This window comes from Nicotiana tabacum, chromosome 17 (assembly GCF_000715075.1).
Source record: "Nicotiana tabacum cultivar K326 chromosome 17, ASM71507v2, whole genome shotgun sequence".
NCBI lineage: Eukaryota > Viridiplantae > Streptophyta > Magnoliopsida > Solanales > Solanaceae > Nicotiana > Nicotiana tabacum.
Window position 1 is genome coordinate 74,248,316 of NC_134096.1, and position 16,902 is coordinate 74,265,217.

Here is a 16,902-nt window from a genome sequence, read left to right on the forward strand (position 1 = left end):
GAAATTAATAGCCACTAAACAATAGTGGTTTCTAAAAATTCTTCTATCACAAACAACACATATTTTAAAGGGATCTTTACATAAATAGCCGGTCATATTAATTGTTTACTTTTTCTAGTCATATACATAGATTATATATTGATTATACACAATTATACATATGTAATACATAAATTATGTATATATTATACATTCACCGGCTATGTTTAATTTAGGTAATAAGGTGGACAATTATTTGAGTTAATTATTCTATTTTGTAAATAGGGACCTTGCGACAATGTGTCAATACTTGTTAAGTTCTCCATCCAAGATTTAGGTGGTCCGTTCTTATCCTTGTTTCGTCTTTTCCATAAAAGCTGGTAAAAAATCCTTATCAACTGAGAAGAATTTTTAATATAAATAATTATTCATAAAAAATTATTCGCGTTTCATTTCAATTTATGTGAATTTATTTGACTGAACACAGAATTTAAGAAATAGATAAGACTTATAAACTTGTGGTGTAAAATGAGACATATATATTTTGTGTGATTATAAATCATTGCATAAAGACAAAATTAAAATTGAGGGAATATTAATTATCTAATAAATTAAATAATTATCTGCTATAACATACTAAAATAAATTAAATGAAAATTTAAATTATCAGTGCACATAAATTAAATTATATTTCTTTAAAAGGAAAAGAAAGAACAAAAGATATGTCTATTTTGAAGGTAGACCTAAGCAGAAATAAGCACCTGATGTAACAGAGAGAAGTAAAAATAATAGATGAGGATTGGTTGAAGGTTGAGGGACGGTGTATTTGTGTCGGATTTAGGAGTTTTGCACTAAAAAAAATGTATTTTGCGGAGATAAATTAGTCCCTCTTTTATAGGGAAAAGAAAAGTCGGCACCACCACCTTAATCATAAGTCATAACCATTATCGACAATGTAACATTATTATCCATGATGTTTTTGAGTTAAATTGGTCGGATCCCCCCTTGTTGTCAAAAGGTTAATGCAGTGAATAAAAGTTAAAGTACTCGCAAATAAGATTTTGACGAGTTAAGGTGAAAGTATTAAAATCAAAAAAATTAATATTCAATCTCTATTTAAATATGAATTTATGTTCAATTTTATTTAATATCTTCTTGCTAATGTCAAAGAAAAAAATAATTAAAAGTCATGTGGTCAGCCGGCAACAACAGTTCATCCTATTTTTCTAAACCTTCTCCTTGTTTATTGGTCAACTTGCATGATCATTTTATATTGACGTCCCCTTCATTGCTTTTTACTACCAAGAAAATTGAGAGAAATAATAATTCTTTTTTCTATTCTTTTTTTTTTTTCATTTGGCAGATGATTCCATTCCGCAATAGCTTACATTGGCGGCATGTTCAAACCAAAATCATAAGACTCTACAGATGTAATGTAGTCAGTTTACGCAAATACAAACATTAATTAGTGACTATTTTCACAGTTAGAATCCGTGATATATAAGTTACACAGATACAACTTTATTGCTTCAAGGTCCTCTTTTTATATACTCCATCCGTTTTAATTTATGTGAACTTTTTTTTTAGTCCGTGTCAAAAAGAATGACATCTTTTCTTATTTGGAAATAATTTATCTTTTTGCAATATTTATAACCACACAAAATATATGTGTCTAGTTTTACACCACAAGTTTAAAAGTCTTCTCTTTTTTCTTAAATTTTATGCCCAATCAAATGGGTTCACGTAAATTAAAACGGGGGGAGTATAATAAAAATGTGTCTTATAATCATTTTAATTAGTGTTATATGCGAGTAAGATTTTATCGGGATAACTTTCACTTATTTATAGTGTGATGTGAATGGACCATGTGCTTCGGTTAGCTCCAACTAACTTACTGTCAAGTGTCAACATCTCCATCATCCCATTCAATACTAATGAAAGCAACCAACTAAACAGTGCGTCTTTAATTTTATATTAGTATTAGCATCTGTGCGGATGCGCGGACACTAATCATATCAAAATATTTAAGTTATTTGGATTATATGTAAATAATTTTAAAATTTAAACTTTCTCAGTAAATAGAGATAATCATTGGATATTAATAATAAACGCTAAATGAAAAAAATTAACCATTTCTTCTATTTTTCTATTTTGATACCATTCTCGTCGGTGTCATTCGATCCTAAAAATAGTCAGGAAGCAAAATAATAACTCATATTTATGGCAAAACAAACAAATGTTGAGACTATGAATGACTCTTTGGATACGACTTGACTCTTGAACTCTTATTTTGTCTGTTGATATCTCTTAAAAAATATTTTTTTTTTTAAATTTCAGTTTTTAAAACTTTATTTTTCAATAATAATTATTTTTATAATAATATAAGTGAAAATATTATCCTTAATTCAAAACTCATTTTAGTTGGCTATCTAAAAATTGAAAAAATCTCTAGTAGTGAATTTTTTTTCTAGTATGACTCCATTTTGATATTTGACATTAACCATGTTAAATATCTGAGTTATTTGAATTATATGTAAATAACCTTAAAATTTAAGCCTACTAAATAATTATAGATAATCGTTAGATATTAATTAAGAAACACTACATGAAAAAAGACTAACATTTTCTCAAATCGCGTGGTGATAATTTTATTTTTGCATTATTCTCATTGGTGTCATTGGAACCTAAAAATAGCCACAAAACGAAATAATAACTCATATTTATGGCAAAGTACAAAGGTTGGCACAATATAAACGATTCTTTTGTTACGACGTGACTCTTTTACTACGAACTTGAACTCTTATTTGGTATGATATTATCTTTCAAAAAATATTTCTATTTTGAAATTTCAATTTCTAAAATTTTATATATATTTCAATAATGATTATCTTTATAATTATGCAAGATATTATCCTTAATTTAAAATTCACTTTAATCGGCTATCTAAAAATTTAAATGATTCTTTAGCCGGAAAAACTTTATTTCAGGATGACTCCATTTTAAGTTTATCGATATCTCTAGCCACATATTTTGAATTTTTAATACTCTATATATACAAAAAAATATGTTCTTTGAATAATTAAATGTTAAATTAGTTGATTGTTATTATATAACATTGCATATATTATCTTAAAATTGCCAAGTAGTTTATTTTTCGACACCATACTTGGTTTAACCTCAATGCAAACTACTCAAATTGCATTTAAATTCAAATTTGAATATCATATCAGTTTATTAATAATAGTAATTTTTCAAAACGATACACGATGTAAATAAAAAAAAAATCTAACATATCCTTATCTTATAATCTATGTATTTGAGTTGAAAAAAATATTTGAAATCGATGAGATTAGCTTCCAAATTTTTTATATTCAACAAAGATGAAACATAAGAAGAAATTCGTTGTCATCTCTTATTTCTGATTTTTAGATCTTTCATACATTTATTTTTTCAATATTTATTATCTTTTATCTTATTTTTTATGTCATTCTTTCTTTTGTTACAGAAAATTAATTTATTTCACTATAAAAGGATGAGTTTTAATAGAAATTGTCTACATAAGAACTTTATTTATATTTTTAGTCTTTTGGTTAAAATTTTTTCATATTTTTCTTTTGGCTTTATCTAATCAGCCTAAATAAGTGTTCACCCGATCACTTAAATTAAAAATTTGAAGGATGTGTAATTTCTATATAATCTATATATAATATGTGTATAATCGTATATTGTCGGTATATCATCTATTTATATTAGCTATAAAAAGTAAACAATAAATCTGGCCGGATATTTGTGTAAATATTTCATAAGATTTTGATTTTTTGAGTTTATCCATGATATGACTTCTATTATAATAATTTTAAAAGCTCTCTACTAATGTTCAAAAATATTTTATCTTTTTATTATCTTTGAAGTAGAAAAGAGTAAAGAGTCTTTTCGAAATAATTTGTTTACATTTTTAAAAAAAAATCACGTCATACCAATTTTTTTTAAAAATATACTTTGTTACACTTAAAAATCGCTATAGAAACCAATATCTCTCTTGTTGAGTTCGAGAAAAAAAAACTTTTCACATAATCTAATGATTCAAAACTAATATTCTTCGGCGAAAAAAATATTACACCCTTGCAATATTGGCTTGATTGCAGCTAAATGAAGGAGTTTTAGCTTATACCCTTCAATTCCTAGAATGTGCTAAATTAAAATTAATGATAGCAATTGTATAGACAAAGTTTTATTATTTGTTTGATGTCCATTTATACAAATTGACTCTTCAAACAAATATAAATTATTATTTTTTTTAAATATTGACTGATTTTTGTGATCTTTCTTTCTCTAGCATGTATGTTTGCTTCATTATATATGTAAATAAACTTTTATTCGATTTTTAAACTCTTTTTTGTTATTTGGATAAACATAGACGTGTGCCATATATATATTACATTTATTTTAAAAGAATTTCGCTTTATTCAAATCTAGCTACAGTGTTTTAAAGAACTATAATTACATGGTTTTAAATGTGAAAAAGTTTTATTGTTATACGGAGTAGTTTTTTTTTGCGAGAGGCGAAGTAACATTTAAATAATTAGAAAATATAATAAAATATGATAATATGATAGAAAATGACTTATGTCAAGGTCATGACTTTGAATAATGTCCTTCATATTCTGGAAATGAGAAAGAATTTAGTCTCTACTGGACTTCTTGTTAAGCACGGTTTTAAGTGCGTTTTTGTGTCCGACAAGGTTGTCATAAGTAAGAATAAAATATTTGTAGGAAAATGTTACTTCACCGAGGGCCTTTTTAATCTGAATGTAATGGTTGTGGAAAACAATAATAATATTTCAGCTTCTTCTTACTTACTTGAGTCAAATGATTTATGGCATGTACGTTTGGATCATGTCAATTATAAAACCTTGCGAAAAATGATTAACTTGGAAGTACTGCCTAAGTTTGAATGGGAAAAATCAAAATGTCAAACATGTGTGGAATCTAAGTATGTTAAACATCCTTATAAGTCAGTTGAAAGGAATTCAAATCCTTTAGACTTAATTCACAAAGATATTTGTGACATGAAGTCAATACCATCTCGCGGTGGAAAGAAGTATTTCATAAATTTTATTGACGATGGTACTCGATATTGCTATGTTTACTTACTGAATAGTAAAGATGAAGCAATAGACGCATTCAGGCAATACAAAAATGAAGTTGAAACGCAACTTAACAAGAAAGTAAAAATGATAAGAAGTGATAGGGGTGGTGAATATGAATCTTCTTTTGAAGAAATATGTTTAGAATATGGAATTATTCATCAAACAACAGCCCCTTACACGCCCCAATCTAATGGGATTGCGGAAAGAAATAATCGCACATTAAAGGAGATGATGAATACGTTATTGATAAGTTCTGGTTTGCCACAGAACTTGTGGGGGGAAGCCATTCTTACGGCTAATCGAATATTAAATCGAGTGCCCCATAGCAAAACACAATCCATTCCATATAAAAAATGGAAAGGAAGGAAGCCCAACTTGAATTATTTTAAAGTGTGGGGGTATTTGGCAAAAGTGCAAGTTCCTAAACCCAAAAGGATAAAGATAGGACCGAAAACCGTTGATTGTGTTTTCATAGGATATGCGACAAATAGTAAAGCATATCGATTTCTGGTTCATAAATCAGAAAATTCCGACATTCATAATAATACGGTTATAGAATCAGATAATGCTGAGTTCTTTGAAAATATATATCCATATAAAAAGGAATGTGAGTCGTTTGGTGAAGGATCTAAACGACCTCGGGAAGAAATAAAAGAAAGTATATGTAATCAGGAGGATCCAAGACGTAGTAAACGTCAAAGAACGTCTACTTCATTTGGACCAGATTTTGTGACTTTCTTATTGGAGAATGAGCCTCAAATATTTAAAGAAGCTATGACTTCTTCTGAATCATTGTTTTGGAAAGAGGCAGTCAATAGTGAAATAGAATTCATATTGAACAACCATACATGGGAATTGGTTGATCTTCCTCCTGGAAATAAACCTTTGGGTTCTAAATGGATTTTTAAGAGAAAAATCAAAGATGATGGCATTATTGATAAATTCAAGGCAAGGCTCGTAGTCAAAGGGTATAGACAACGAGAAGGTCTAGACTACTTTGATACATACTCTCCAGTTACAAGAATTACGTCCATACGGATGTTAGTAGCATTAGTTGCAGTGTATGGTCTTGAAATTCATCAAATGGATGTTAAGACGGCCTTCTTAAATGGAGAGTTGGAGGAAGAAATTTACATGGAACAACCTGAAGGGTTTGTGATTCCAGGTAAAGAAAAGAAGGTATGTAGACTTGTTAAGTCTCTTTACAGACTAAAACAAGCACCCAAACAATGGCATGCGAAATTTAACCAAACAATGTTGTCAAATGGTTTTAAGATAAATGAATGTGATAAATGTGTGTACATTAAAAATGTTCTAAATCACATAGTCATTGTTTGCCTATATGTGGATGATATGCTGATAATGAGTAATGACATTGCCAACATAAATGCTACTAAGCGTATGCTCAATAGCAAGTTTGATATGAAAGACTTGGGAGTTGCCGATTTAATTCTGGGAATTAAGATCCATAAGACTCCTCAAGGTCTGGCATTGTCACAATCTCATTAAATTAAGACAGTACTTGAAAAATTCAAGCACTTGGGCTTTAAAGTTGCAAAGACTCCAATTGACGTGAATCTTTCATTAGCAAAGAATAAAGGCCAAAGCATATCACAATTGGATTATGCTCGTGTGTTGAGATGCTTAATGTATATCATGAACTGTACACGACTAGATATAGCTTGTGCTATAAGTAAACTGAGTCGATATACGAGCAATCCAGGCCAATCTCATTGGATGGCAATGAAACGAGTTTTGGGATATTTAGAACATACCCAGAACTTTGACTTGCACTACAGTAAATTCCCTACGGTGATTGAGGGATACTGTGATGCAAATTGGATCAACGGTTCAACTGATTCTAAGTCCACGAGTGGATATGTATTCACTATTGGTGGAGGAGCGGTATCTTGGAAGTCGTCCAAACAAACATGTATTGCCCGCTCTACAATGGAGGCTGAATTCATAGCCTTAGATAAAGCCGGTGAAGAAGCTGAATGGCTCCGAAATTTCTTAGAAGACATTCCATTTTGGCCCAAACCGTTGGCACCAATATGCATACATTGTGATAGTCAAGCGGCAATTGGAAAGGCTGGGAGAGTTATGTATAACGATAAATCTCGTCATATACGACAAAGACATAAAACCGTTAGGCAATTACTCTCTAGAGGAATTATCACGATTGACTATGTAAAGTCAAGTGATAATGTGCCGGATCCACTCACAAAAGGCCTAACTAGAGAGGTAGTTGAGAAATCATCAAGGGGAATGGGGCTATGGCCGAGAACAAGTCATTGTGGCGGTAACTCTACCTAGAAGACTGGAGATCCCAAGATCTAGATTCAAGGAGATCAAACAAAGTCATTAATGACGGTTCAACATTGTCAAATAAAATTTTAGTCCGTTCTCGTGATGAGACAATGTTCAGTACCAAGGATAAAGCATTAAGGCTTTTTAATGATTTCTAAATTTGATACGAGGTATATCAAATAGTGTATCTAAAGGATGACACGTTTAGGAATCACCTATGTAAGTGTGAAGTGTTAGCCGCTTCAAGGAGAACTTTGTAAGGCCAGTTCTCTACGCACTTATGAAACCAGGCGGTGTTCATGGCTGAAACGAACACAACAATGAGAACCAAAGACGGTTAAGGGTTGATTGTGTGACTTATGGTTGTCTAGGTATACACCAAAGATCGACGGTTCAAAGATATCAAATCTACCGATTGACCGAGTATATCCAACATAAGTTTACTACGGAAAGTTCAAAAGGAAACCTACTTATCCAGATGCGATTAATCCTTGCTTGCAAATCACACAGTTTTTTCATGCATACTTCCGTGATATAGCCATTCCCCATTCATGTGGGGGATTGTTGAGGTTTTTGTTATTTAAGATGAAATAGTCTTAAAATGAGGGTGAATGGGAAATGGAGAGAAAATGAAATTTTTGAGTAAAATTTTAAGTTTCTCCCTCTTGACAATGAGACATTGTCCCATATTGGAAGAGGAAAATATTTTTGGTGGGTATATATATAATTTCTCTTCTTGTAGCTCTTAAAGAGTTAAGAAGAAAGCAAGCCTCGCGCCGTCGTCGCTCGCTCGCTCGCTCGGCTCGGCTTCGGCTTCGGCTTCGGCTTCGGATTCGGATTTGTTAATAGTAAATATTAACGTAAGATTATCCGCATTTGTAACGGATATTTTCCAATCTGGGTATCCACAAACAAGCTAGTGCATGCTCCACCATGGAGGATGGAGGGTCGTTCATCTTCAAAGCTGGCTGCAATATTGTGAGCATGTGATTTTTGCCCGACTAAAATATTCCTACAAAATTCACAAATAGATTTTTTTTTCTTTCTTAATTGTTTTAGGTTTTACAGAATTTGTAGGGATTTTCGGTTAATTGTTTCTTGCATTTATTTGCATATTTAACATTCTACCAAAATGTATAAAAGTATTTCATGCATAACACTTTAGGTTTAGTTGCATTTAGGATTTAATTACATAAGTTAATTGCATTATTAAACAGAAAATCACAAAATATGGGTCATTTTTGTATTTTTAGCTTTTAATCGCAAATTAAGTAATTCTTCCTTCATTAGTCTAAATTAATTAATGGTAAAATAGATAACTAGATAATTAATGGTAGAGTTACCGTCATTGTGGCGGTAACTCTACCTAGAAGACTGGAGATCCCAAGATCTAGATTCAAGGAGATCAAACAAAGTCATTAATGACGGTTCAACATTGTCAAATAAAATTTTAGTCCGTTCTCGTGATGAGACAATGTTCAGTACCAAGGATAAAGCATTAAGGCTTTTTAATGATTTCTAAATTTGATACGAGGTATATCAAATAGTGTATCTAAAGGATGACACGTTTAGGAATCACCTATGTAAGTGTGAAGTGTTAGCCGCTTCAAGGAGAACTTTGTAAGGCCAGTTCTCTACGCACTTATGAAACCAGGCGGTGTTTATGGCTGAAACGAACACAACAATGAGAACCAAAGACGGTTAAGGGTTGATTGTGTGACTTATGGTTGTCTAGGTATACACCAAAGATCGACGGTTCAAAGATATCAAATCTACCGATTGACCGAGTATATCCAACATAAGTTTACTACGGAAAGTTCAAAGGGAAACCTACTTATCCAGATGCGATTAATCCTTGCTTGCAAATCACACAGTTTTTTCATGCATACTTCCGTGATATAGCCATTCCCCATTCATGTGGGGGATTGTTGAGGTTTTTGTTATTTAAGATGAAATAGTCTTAAAATGAGGGTGAATGGGAAATGGAGAGAAAATGAAATTTTTGAGTAAAATTTTAAGTTTCTCCCTCTTGACAATGAGACATTGTCCCATATTGGAAGAGGAAAATATTTTTGGTGGGTATATATATAATTTCTCTTCTTGTAGCTCTTAAAGAGTTAAGAAGAAAGCAAGCCTCGCGCCGTCGTCGCTCGCTCGCTCGCTCGGCTCGGCTTCGGCTTCGGCTTCGGCTTCGGATTCGGATTTGTTAATAGTAAATATTAACGTAAGATTATCCGCATTTGTAACGGATATTTTCCAATCTGGGTATCCACAAACAAGCTAGTGCATGCTCCACCATGGAGGATGGAGGGTCGTTCATCTTCAAAGCTGGCTGCAATATTGTGAGCATGTGATTTTTGCCCGACTAAAATATTCCTACAAAATTCACAAATAGATTTTTTTTTCTTTCTTAATTGTTTTAGGTTTTACAGAATTTGTAGGGTTTTTCGGTTAATTGTTTCTTGCATTTATTTGCATATTTAACATTCTACCAAAATGTATAAAAGTATTTCATGCATAACACTTTAGGTTTAGTTGCATTTAGGATTTAATTACATAAGTTAATTGCATTATTAAACAGAAAATCACAAAATATGGGTCATTTTTGTATTTTTAGCTTTTAATCGCAAATTAAGTAATTCTTCCTTCATTAGTCTAAATTAATTAATGGTAAAATAGATAACTAGGTTTATTCCTACAAATTAGATTGATTTAACACTTAATTTAGGTTTTTGATTAATTAATTTTTATTAGGATTTAAAATCAAGAAAAAGAAAAGAAAGAAAAAACCTATTTGGTTCTGAATTTGGGCCAAAACAATGTCTGGCCCAAACGATCGCCCCAAGTCCCCTAAGCCCAACCCCTCACCCGGCCCAGTCTCGTCACTTAACCGAAACGACGTCGTTTCGTTATCAGGCGATCTCGGCCGTTGATCTCCTTTGATCTAACGGCCCGTAACTCCCCTCCCTAACCCTTATATCTGTCGGATCCACCCCCCAAACCCCAGAGACCCCCTCATTTTCATCTCCCTCTCCTTCACTCACCAAACCCTAGCTGCCCCCAAACCCTTCGTCTCTCTCTCTCAAACTCACCCCAAACCCTAGCCGCCCAGAATCCCCACGCCGGCGGCTCACTCCAAATCCTCTCAAACTCGCACCCCATAACCCTCATACCCTCCTAATCCCTAATCCCTCATCAGTTTCATCACAAACCCCACCAAAATTAGCGAACCTTAGATCTAAAAATTCTAGAAAACCCTAGTCTGGTTTATTTCGGAATTACTTGTTCGTTTCTGTTTATTTCTAGTTCAATACCCACATGCATGGAGTAATCCTTTCGTCGATTCGCGGCTAGAATCCATCGTTTTCACTGCTCATCGGGTTGTTTCGTTTACTCTCTTCTTTAGCATTTAGATTAGTATTTTTGTTTTCTTTTCTTGTTTTGTTGTTCTCTTTCCTGTTCTTTCTTTTTTCCTTTTCTTTTCTCCTCATTTGTTCCGGCTCTGTGCTTTTCTGGTTGGTTTGTTTTGTTTTTGTTTTGTTGTTTTTCCTTATTTTTCTTTTCTTTCAGTCAGTTAATTAAACTTAGTCGTTAATCGCATGCTCAACTAGTTCAGCTAATGGATTGATTTAGATTAATTGAAGGTTAAGCACTTAGTCAAATCTCTGATTTTATTTGAAATATGACATTTGTTTGTTTCGTTTTTTTTTTGGGCTGTTTTCTGGGCTTGGCCTTGGGCCATCTAGGTCATGGCCTCTAGCCCAAGTTTAAGCAGATAGTTTACTTCTGGAAGCGGACAGCTGTCCATATTCAGTTGCAAAAGATGCTATTTCCCTGATTTTCAGGGAGCTGGCAAAAGATTCCCAGCCCCATATTCTTCACACACAACACATGCTTACCTTCTATAAAAGGGACGCATTCTTTTCTTCAAAAGGAGATTTTTTGGGGTTCTCTCCCGAGTTAAAAGGGAGAATACAGAAAATTGGCTTGACTGTGCTGTTCTTGGGTCTTCATTTGGTTTTGGGTTTCTTTTGGAGTTGGATTTATCTCCTCTGCTCCGCTGTTTTCTGCTACTGCTATTCTTACTGCTATTGTTTCGCTGCAACTTCAGAGACTTATCTTATTTTGTTGATCTTGTTGGCCAGGTACCTCTTTTGAACCTTGGACTGTAAATCGGATATGAAATATGCCTACGTGGAAGAGATATGCGTGCTTTGAAATTAATGGAATCAGTCATTTTCTACCTGTATTTCTTGTGCTCTGTTGGAGTTATCTAGTTCTCTTTCTTGTGAATTATTTTTTTTTAGTATCACGCTTTCTTATTTATTAGCAAATCCAGTTATGAAGTTGGTACCTAAATCTCCATGTAATGTTCATAGTACTGATTGAATATCACCTTTTAATATAACATCATATATGTTTTCAGATTTGAGACTTGGTTACTTTCAATTGCTGTTGTTTGGATCGCTCTTCGAACTAAGACTAGATTCCCCTTCGTGGCAGAACCTGTAAACGTTTGGTATATGAAAGTTAGTAGCTATAATATGAATATGATTCTATTGTTGAGTTTTGTTAGGATCTGAAATCAGTATGTCTGTTCTAGTTTTCAGATTCGTCGTGTATGTCTGTTATTGTAAGTCTTGGCATTTGAGTTGATCGATTGGCCAAAAAATGAAGGTTAAAATTGACTGTCACTCAAAATGGCCATCACTGCAATGTCCAAAGTGGCCATTAATTAGTTTTCGGGTATACACGAAATTCCTCAAAAGTTAAATTGTGATCCAACCACCACACCTGCTTACTTTGCTTCTCTGTTGAACACATGGTCGTAAGTGTCTGTTTTGTAGTTATCTTAGTAATGTTGAAAACGAAGGTCGGGCTTTCTAGTTCGAATGGAAATCCAAAGTATGTTGAATTATGATTTCTTATTTTTTATTGCAATGAATCTGTCACAATTTCGAAATTTGATTGATTCTGTGGTAATGTTTAAGAAGTCTTGTAACCCATCTTCCATAACTCTGGACTTGCCACATGATCTCAAGCATCAGAAAATTAAGCAATTTTGAACATCGTAGCTTGCTTTAGGCGCGATTAATAATAGAGCATCGTGACGATGGGTATGGTTCCCATGGCATAGTCATGATACGTAATCCCCAATTCGAGTGCGCGTTTCACGCGACTCGACCATAACTTCAAATAATAATAAAATTTAACATGCTGTAAATCGCGGGTGCATTTCATGTGGCGCGGTTTGCGATGTGTACCAAAATGACAAGTGTACGACATCGTGACTTGTTCCAGAAATAATTCCATAAATAATTAAAAGCGATTAAAAGCTAAAATGCACAATAGGTTATAAATATGTATTAATCAGATAATTAGGCCGATTATTGATAGTTGAGCGACCGTGCTAAAACCACGGAATTCGGGAGTGCCTCACACCTTCTCCCGGGTTAACAGAATTCCTTACCCGGTCTTCTATGTTCGCGGACCATAAATAGAGTCAAATTTCCTCGATTTTGGATTTAAAATAAACCGGTGACTTGGGACACCATAAATTATCCCAAGTGGCGACTCTGATTTAATAAATAATCCCATTTCGAATATTGTCACTTTAATTGGAAAAACTCCCATATCCCCTACCCGCCTTCGGGAAAAAGGAGGTGTGACAGCTCTGGCGACTCTGCTGGGGAGTCGAACCCAGAATCTCTGGTTCAGGGTTCAGAATTCGAGCTTAGAATAGCTGTTATGATTGGCTTTCACGATTGTCGGATTTTTACGTGTTTGAGCTTAATGTGCTAAATGCCGCTTTTTTGTTTTTTACCGCTTTGATATTGTGTGAATTGTATATAAACTGCTACGAAACCTTTCCTCTCTCTGAGTCTTCTAAATCTTCTGGGAAGTGCACGCTGGCGTGACTTCTTTTCTGTTAGTGTCATATCCTAATTTAGAACGAGGATCGGATCAGTTACAAAGCCGGATGGCCTTTTGGTTACCGGTACGTTGGCCCCCCCTCCCCCCGGCTTGAGTTGTCCGCTCGGGTAAGCCAGGTCTAGAACCATACACCCAGGGTTTTAAGCCTAGAATAACATAGCCTCATGCCGGATCCCTAGTAGGTACGTTTGTTTGCATCACGTGCATTTGACTTTGGAGACTCAACACAGGGGTTGGGTCTGTCTAGGACAGGTGTACCCAAAATTAAAGAACCATCCTAATGCATTCTTTACGTGCTACTTGTGCATTAATTTGCTTGGCTTGTATGTTGACCGGCTTCGTGACTAAGGAAAAAATAAAATCCAAAAAAAAAAAAAGAGAAGAGAAAAACCAAGAGTGAGGTAAGATAGAAAAATACCTGGTTTTGATAATTTCGGTATTCAAAAATCCCGTTACTCTGTCGAAATTTCAAAAACAAAGAGAGAATCATTTCAAAACAAATCACATTTTTCTATGCATCAAAATGGCAGAACTACGCGGGTCTGATTCTCACCGGATGTGGGATACGTAGGCAAACCTCATAGGTTCCGGCCCACAATTTTCAAAAATTAAAAATCCAAAAAAAATATTTCCTTTATCTCCTCTTTAGAAAGTCCTTCTTTTAGACCCCAATTTTCAAAAAAATCTAAAAATATTTTCCTTTATTTCTTGTTTAGAAAGCCTTTCTTTGAGACCCCATTTTAAAAATCCAAAAATATTTCCTTTAATTCTTTCTTTTAGGAGTCTTTTTTAAGAAAAATCTCAAACAAATAAAAGATTAAAAATAATATTTTATTTGTAGGAGTCTTTCATTAGAAAAAGAAAACAAATGAAATTAAAATCCAAAAAAAATATTTTCTTTCTTTTTATAAGTCTTTCTTTTTCTTTTCTTTTTTTTTTTTAAAAAAAACAATTTAATTTGCAAAAGTGGCCGTGATTTGTTTTTTCATGGTCAGTTTTGTACAAAATTTTAATCTGGTCACCCTAATTTAAAATGTGCAGAATGAGCACCGTTCAGAACTTACCTATGAAGGTTATGGATCAGATTCCACTGGCACTCCACATGTGGTGGGAGGATTTGGGAAAACAAGGACGAGACATGGTCAACCAATACCTAGGGACGCTAACTGGACTATTGAAAATTCAACCTAGAAGGGACCTGATAGAGGCATTAGTGGCATTCTGGGACCCCGCTCATAATATTTTACACTTCTCAGATTTTGAGCTTACGCCCACTTTGGAAGAAATGGCGGGTTATACTGGGAGCACGGAAGGACTGAGACACAAGTACCTGGTATCTCCAAGGACTGTTACTCCCCACAAGTTTCTGGACTTACTAAAGATAAGCAGACAAATCAAGACGGGAAGTCTAGCACGGGGAATTTCCACTTTTCATTTTTTATATCAGCGATACGGGCATCTAGGGGGATTCGAAGACCCTGAAAATGGACTCTGCAGTAAAGGAAACCGATCAAAATGGGAGACCCATAGATGTTTTGCCTTCATGGTGGCATTTTTAGGACTTTTGGTGTTTCCAACGGAGGACGGGCACATTGATTTGCGGATAGCCGGGGTTGTCCATGTTCTGACTACTCAGGCCAAGAGTACTCTCGCACCCATGATCGTATCAGATATATTCCGAGCCCTCACGTTCTGTAAGGCCGGAGCCAGTTTTTTCGAGGGATGCAACCTGTTGTTGCAAATGTGGATGATCGAACACCTCTGTCATCGTCCTCGATACATGAACTATGGGTCTACGGGAAAAAACTGCATTGAAGAGTTTAGTGCACGAGTAACAGGTTTCGAGATACCGAAAGGGGTCAAAGATTGGATTACCCACCTTCAATCTACGACCGCAGATCAGGTAGAATGGACATTGGGTTGGCTTCCCGTTGATGAGATTGTTTATATGCCCGCCACTGGTCCCTACCTTTTGCTAATGGGTCTCCGAAGCATCCAACCCTATGCTCCGTACCGGGTTTTGAGACAGCTTGGAAGATGCCAGACAGTTCCTAGAGATGAAGATCTTAGCACTTATGTGGTCGAAATCCATCCTGATGCCCAATTTCCCGAAGAAGCGGTTCACCAAATTTGGAGCGAATGCCAGTATTTGGGGGCAAACACCCGAGTACGTGATTTGTCTAAAGGTGAGGTCTTACCTAGTTATGTTGCCTGGTATGGAAAGAGATTCGCGACGAATGGTGAATCTGAATGACCAACTAAAAGACCTCATATCCAAGAATTTGTTGACGCATCGCAGGAGCAGTGGGCTTGGTTAGCTAAAGAAAAGGAATAACGAACTACTATAAACAAGCTAGAAGGACAAATTGAAAAAATCAAATTTGATAGTAGTTTGCAGGCAGCTGGAGATGCAGGGGAAAAGAAGAGGTTGGCCAAGGAAAATGAAGCCCTTCGAGCCCAAATCCAGAGAATGAAAATAGCCGCCGAGACACCAGCAAGAAGTGAGAGAGATGAGAAAATTATAACCAATCTGAGGCGGAAAGTGCATGATTACAGTTTTGACTTAACAAAGGCCGAAAGGGACTTGTTCAATGCTCAAGAAAGGCTGGCCAAAGGTGCGGAAGAACACGCTAGATTAGCCCACCAGTTGAAGCAAAAATATGACAAAGAAGTAGCAATTTTACAGAAAAAGCTGGTTGCCCTGGAAAATGAAATGATCAAGCAAACAAAGGATTTCAAGACAGAAAGAGAGCATTGCTATGCACTGATTTACCAACTACAAGAAAGCCTGCAACAGTTACAAGACCAAAACAACACAAGTGTTAGAGGCTCGGGCCCAGCAGATTGGACGTTTGCTTCAAGAAAAAGGTGTCATCAGAATGAGGATTAAAGAGATAGCTGATTATGTTGTAATGAAATGCCATGAATGTGAAGACATGACCAAGTCTATGTTTTTTGCTTCTGTAATGACATTCGTCCGACAGGTGATGGTTGACCTAGACCGCCTTCAAGAAGATATTGCCCGCAGGCCCGTGCGGAGACCGGCTGATGTCCCGCAAGCCTCCGGAGTACCAGTGGAGGCTCTTATGTATTTTTGATTTCCTTTAGTAGTCTGTATTTTACTTTCTCCGAGTCTTGTTCGTCTTTGTCAAGGTTGTCTATTACTTTATTTCGAGTCTGTAGATTTTCCTTTTGCAGTCATCGCTACTTTTAGTCCTTGTAATAGAAAATCCAAAAAGATGTCTTTTATTGATGAAATAAATTATTTCGTATCTATTTCTCTGAACTACGTAATGATCTGATTCATGCGGCGTCATGATACGTAGGCAATCCCCATAATATTCGATCATATTCTTAAAAGAAGAGAGGGAAAAGAAGAGAGAGGAAGAAAGAAAAGAGGGGCCAAACTTAAAAAAAAGGGAAAGAATAAGAATTAAAAGAGCGAAACACAGCACGAGGTGAGAGGGAAAAGTCAGGATTTGGAGAATTTGGAAAAGCCGGGATGAAACATACGAGCCGTCGCAAAGCA